Genomic DNA, 6337 nt, shown 5'->3' on the forward strand with positions numbered 1-6337 from the left:
CCTGAAAGGAGTGTTTGGGGCCTGGGATAGTGAGGAGAGAGGAGGTAAATGGGCAGTTATTACACCTCCTGCGATTGCAGGGGAAGGTGCCATGGGACGGGGACGAGGTGGTGGGGGTAATGGAGGAGTGAACCAGGATGTTATGGAGGGAACGATCCCTTCGGAATGCTGACAGGGGAAGTGAGGGGAAGATGCGACTGCTAGTGGCATCACGCTGGAGGTGGCGGAAGTGGCGGAGGATGATCCTTTGGATATGGAGGCTGTTGGGGTGAAATGTGAGGATAAGGGGAACCCTGTCACTGTTCTGGGCGGGAGGGGAAGGGGTGAGGGTAGAGGTGCGTGCGGGGAATGGGTCGGACAAGGATGAGGGCCCTGTCAACCACAGTGTGGGGAAATCCTCAGTTGAGGAAAAAGGAGGTCATATCAGAAGCACCGTCACGGAAGGTAGCATCATCAGAGCAGATGCGTCGGAGATGGAGAAACTGGGAGAATGGAATGGAGTCCTTACAGGAGGTAGGGTGTGAAGAAGTGCAGTCGAGGTAGCTGTGGGTGTCGGTGGGCTTATAATGGATATCAGTAGACAACCTATCCCCAGAGATGGAGACAGAGAAGTCGAGGAAGGGAAGGGAAGTGTCAGAGATGGACCATGTAAAGGTGGGAGAAGGGTGGAAATTGGAAGCAAAGTTGATAAAGTTTTCCAGTTCGGGGCGGGAGCAGGAAACGGCACCGAACTGGAAAACTTTATTAACTTTGCTTCTAATTTCCACCCTTCTCTCCCCTTTACATAGTCCATCTCTGACACTTTCCTTCCCTTCCTCGACTTCTCTGTCTCCATCTCTGGGGATAGGTTGTCTACTAATATCCATTAAAAGCCCACCGACTCCCACTGCTACCTCGACTACACTTCTTCACACCCTACCTCCTGTAAGGACTCCATTCCATTCTCCCAATTTCTCCATCTCCGACGCATCGGCTCTGATGATGCTACCTTCCATGACGGTGCTTCTGATATGACCTCCTTTTTGCTCAACCGAGGATTTCCCCTCCACTGGTGTTGACAGGGCCCTCAACCGTGTCCGACCCATTCCCCGCACCTCTACACTCACCCCTTCCCCTCCATCCCAGAACCGTGACAGGGTTCCCCTTGTCCTCACTTTTCATCCCACCAAACTCAATATCCAAAGGATCATCCTCCGTTATTTCCGCCACCTCCAGCGTGATGCCACTACCAGTCGCATCTTCCCGTCCCTTCCCCTGTCAGCATTCCGAAGGGATCGTTCCCTCCGTGACACCCTGGTTCACTCCTCCATTACCCCCACCACCTCGTCCCCGTCCCATGGCACCTTCCCCTGCAATCGCAGGAGGTGTAATACCTGCCCATTTACCTCCTCTCTCCTCATTATCCCAGGCCCCAAACACTCCTTTCAGGTGAAGCAGCGATTTACGTGTACTTCTTTCAATGTAGCATACTGTATTCGCTGCTCACAGCGTGGTCTCCTCTACATTGGGGAGAGCAATCGCAGACTCGGTGACCGCTTTGCGGAACATCTCCGCTCAGTCCACAAGCAGGACCCTCAGCTTCCGGTTGCTTGCCATTTCAACACTCACCCCTGCTCTCATGCTCACATCTCTGTCCTGGGATTGCTGCAGTGTTCCAGTGAACATCAGCGCAAGCTCGAGGGACAGCATCTCATTTAACGATTAGGCACACTACAGCCTAACGGACTGAACATTGAGTTCAATCATTTCAGAGCATGACAGCCCCCATTTTACTTTCATTTTTAGTTATTTTTTCTTCCTTTTTTTTACATTCTTTTTTACATTGTTTACAATCCTTTTTTTTGCATTTATTTCATTTCATCTTAGTTTGTTCAGTTTGCTTACCCACTGTTTTTTTTTCAGGTTTGCACTTGCTGCTGTTCAATATTCAGTGTATTTACACCTAATATGTACTAATGCTTTGTCTTTCAACACACCATTAACATATTGTTTGCCTTTGCTCTGTGACCTTTTGGTCAGCTATGTGGCCTGGTTCAATCTCGACCTCCTTTTTTATCTCTTGCCCCACCCCCACCTCACTTGCTTATAATCTGTGACTTTTCTAATATTTGCCAGTTCCGATGAAGGGTCACTGACCCGTATAGTTAACTCTGCTTCTCTTTCCACAGATGCTGCCAGACCTGTTGAGTGGTTCCATCATTTATTGTTTTTATTTCAGATTTCCAGCATCCGCAGTATTTTGCTTTTATTTTAGTATGTATAAACCTACGTACAACTTTTAAATTCCCTTTTATGATAGCTGCTGTTCTCTTTTAATACTCACACATTGTCAATCGTTTCTCTTTCCCTTTTCACTTCCCCCGTGAGCTTCGTACTATCAGCCTGGTTGGCACTTGTGTTATCAACCTGCAATCTGGCATGGGCACCATTTTTCTGATTCATCTTCATCTTTATCTCTTTCGTCCTCTAGGGAGCTTTGGTTTTGGTTGTGTTTACCTCCCAGTCGTGGGAATGTAACTCCATTGTCCCAAAACCATATCCTCTTTAAAGGTAATCCTGTGATCATTTGCATTTTTGCTTGGTAATCTTTGATTCCACTTTACTGGGGATGATCCGTTCTCCCTCTAGTGAAATTGACCCTAGTCAATCCAGTGTTTTTACTTCAAATTGTCTTTTTTGCCCTTTTCCATAAATATCATAAACGTTATAATTCTACGATTCCTGTTCCTAAATGTTTGCAGAATGAAATTTTATCCACCAAAAGCACCAGCACCTGAGCAATGGACTGATTGTCCACCTTTTCTGCCCTTCAATTCTCTGATTTTATTGTAGGATCAATTGAGACGCGACCCAATTATAATCAGTACAAAGAGAGGCCACTCACCAGTTAACCTTTTCTCCCTTAACACGTCATTTGAGTTCACCGCTGAAGTATACTGTCAGAAGTTTCCATAGCCTTTAGGTTATCAGGTTCGGGTAAAGATCCTTGGTAGGCCACATCATTCCCCCGAAACAGATCCAAATATGTCTCCTTTAATGTTGGGCTTCAAACATATTCATCAACAAAATTAGCCTGAAGACACTGCTGAAGTTGTTCTCCATCACTCCAAGTTACCCTATTACTTTACCAGTCTATATTATTTTAACGAAAGTCACACATTATCACGAATGTATAGTTTTTTTCACCTCTCTGAAATTTCCCTGCAAATGTGCTACTTTATGTATTGTCCACTGGTTGCTGGCCTATAGAAAACACTCAGTATTGTGATGGTATCTCTCTTCTTTCTAACCTACAACCAAATAGTTTCTCTCCCTGACCCCTTAGTCTCCAGAACGGTAATCTACCCCCTAATCTATACTGCCATCCCTCCTCATAACTTTCCTTCCCTATCTTTCCTGAACATTGTGCAGCGAGAAATATTTATTACTCTGTCCTGTCCTCTATTGAGCGATGCATCTGTTATCGTCACGACATCGTATTCAACTGTACCTATTTGCACCTGCAGCTCATTAACCTTATTTGCCTCATCCATGTGTTTATATACAAGCATAGTAAACCTAATTTGGGCCTTACTAAATTACTTATGAACCTGACCCCACCTACTAGGTTATTATTTTCCACTCGAGTGCTAGCTACTGCTCCCAACCTTCTGTGAAACTTGATTATCCTTCCTGATGATACATCCAGGTTCCCATCCCTTTACCAAGTGTGTTCAAACGTTCCCCAACAGCATTAGCCAAAGGGACGTCAATGTAGCTTCAGAGCAATTGGTTTTGATTAAATTGTTATCCCATGGAAGAGAATATTTTGAACAGAAGCTAGTATTTTTCATCTTGAAATTATTAGTGTACAACTTGATATTGCTGCACGTCGAAATAAAAAAGAAAGAGTGGATGGACAAACGTGGCTTGAAAGGATCCTATATGTGGCAGTGAAATTCTTTGCAACTTATCTGCACTGTAATATCACCAATGGCTTGCTATCCTGTTTTTCTTTCCACTTAAGAATTTTGAGTGATTGAGATGGGAGAGGTCCTGAGTTCAAATCCACAATCAGCCCTGCTGACATGCCATTTTTGATGCATGCAATCAATTGCCATCTCAGGTCCTTTCAGCTTTGAAGAAGTGAGGCTGATTTGTGTGCAAAACATATTTGTGATCAGAGGTGATGGTCTACATGAATTGAATAAAGACTTGCTTTACATATGGTATGGTTATACATCTGGAGTGGTTGGATGTATACATGACAGGGCTCTGTCTGTATTTAAACACATGGGGAAGCACAGTCATTTGAGTAACCATGCAGATCTTGTAACACGCCCTAATTGAAGCCACTGGGGGCAGGACACTCGTCCACCCTGAATGTGTAGAACTGATAAGTTGCCGGGCGTGTCCCAACCCACCTGGGCAGCACATTGTTTTTTTCCAGACTGAGTGAATGCAGTGAAGGTTTAACGCAATGGGAATAGCGCTGCATGACGTCACTTACTTCTGAGAATGAAAGAAACTCGTGTTTTTCTCTTTTGCCTGAAAAGGTTCAGAAGAGATTTGATAAAGCTGTTCAAAATGACGAGCAATTTTGACAAACGAAACTATGGCGTTGGAGAATGGAGGGTAGAACGTAAATACAAAATTGGTCAATCACTGTGTTGGGAGTGTGTAATATAGGCCGCCAAACAGTCATGGAGAGATAGAAGAGCAGATATGTAGGCAAATCTCAGAGAGGTGTAAAAATAATAGGTTAATAAGAGAAGGGGATTTCAACTTCCCCAATATTAACTGTAATAGCATAGGGCAAAAGACTTAAAGGGGGCATAATTCTTAAAGCGGATCAAAATGAGATTTTTGAGAGAGCATGCAGAAAATCCTACAAGAGAAGTGGCGGTACTTGAACTAATCTTAGGGAATGAAGCCAGACAAATGGTAGAAGTGTAATTGGGGAACATTTCGTGGATAGTGACCATAACTGTAAGATTTAAGGTAGTTATGGAAAAGGACAAAGATGGACAAGAAATAAAGGTACTGAATTGGGGGAAGTCTGATAAAACAGGATGTGGCCAAAATGGACTGGGAGCAGCTATCTGTAGGAAAGTCTACATCAGACCAGTGGGAACATAAGAACATAAGAAATAAGAACAGGAGTAGACCATTCGGCCCCTCAAGCCTACCCATCATTCAGTAAGTTCATGGCTTGTCAGCCCCAGACCTCAACCCCTCTTTCGTGCCACCTCCTCAAAGCCGTCCACTTCCCAATATTTCAAAAATCTATCTACCTCTCTTTAAATACTTTCAGTGCACTAGCCGCCACAACTCTCTGTGCACAGAATTTCAGATATTCACTGCCCTCTGAGAGAAGAAATGTCTTCGCAACTCAGTTTTTAATGAGTGGCCCCTTATTCTACCACTATGTCCCCTAGCTCGAGACTCCCTGACAAGTGGAAACGCCATCTCGACATCTACCCTGTGAAGCCGCCTCAGAATCGCGTATTTTTCAATAAGATCGCCCCTCATTCTTTTAAACTCTAATGAATAAAGGCCGTTCTAATGTTTAGCCGTTCTTGATAAGTCAACACCTTCATCCCAGGAATGAACCTAGTGAATCTCTCTTGAACTGCTTCTAATGCCAGTATATCCTTTCGTAAATACTGGGAGCAAACTGTACACAGTACTTCAGGTGTGGCCTCACTAATACCCTGTACGGTTGCAACACGTCTTCCCTATTTTGAAACTCCAACTCCCCAGCAATAAAGGCCAGCATTCCATTTGCAATCTTCATGATTTGCTCCACTTGCATGCTAACTTCTTTTGTTTCATGCACAAGAACACCCAGATCCCTCTGTACTGCACTTTTTTGAAATTTCTCTCCATTTAAATAATAGTCTGCCTTTTGATTCTTCCCACCAAAGTTCATGACTTAACACATTCCTACATGAAACTCCGTCTGCCACGTTTTTGCTCACTCACTCAACCTATCTATATCCCCTTGCAGATTCCTTATGTCCTCATAACAACACGCCCTCCCACCTATGTTTGTACCGTCAGCAAATTTGGATATATTACACGCTGCCCCCTCTTCCAAGTCATTAATATAGCCAGTAAATAATTGAAGTCCTAAGACTGATCTTTGTGACACTCCACTCACTATGTCTCCTGAAGCAAAATGTCCTGGTAACTCACCACCTCAATGATGTGTCTCAGTGTCCGCAGCTCGGACTGCAGCTCATCAAATCTGAGTCGAAGGTTCTTGAGCAGCCAACATTTGCTGCAGACATGGTCACCGTCGATCACACTGGCGTCCATCAGCTCCCACATTCGATAGCTGCAACACATCGCCTGC

The sequence above is a fragment of the Heterodontus francisci genome, unplaced genomic scaffold (assembly GCF_036365525.1).
Source record: "Heterodontus francisci isolate sHetFra1 unplaced genomic scaffold, sHetFra1.hap1 HAP1_SCAFFOLD_313, whole genome shotgun sequence".
Lineage (NCBI taxonomy): Eukaryota > Metazoa > Chordata > Chondrichthyes > Heterodontiformes > Heterodontidae > Heterodontus > Heterodontus francisci.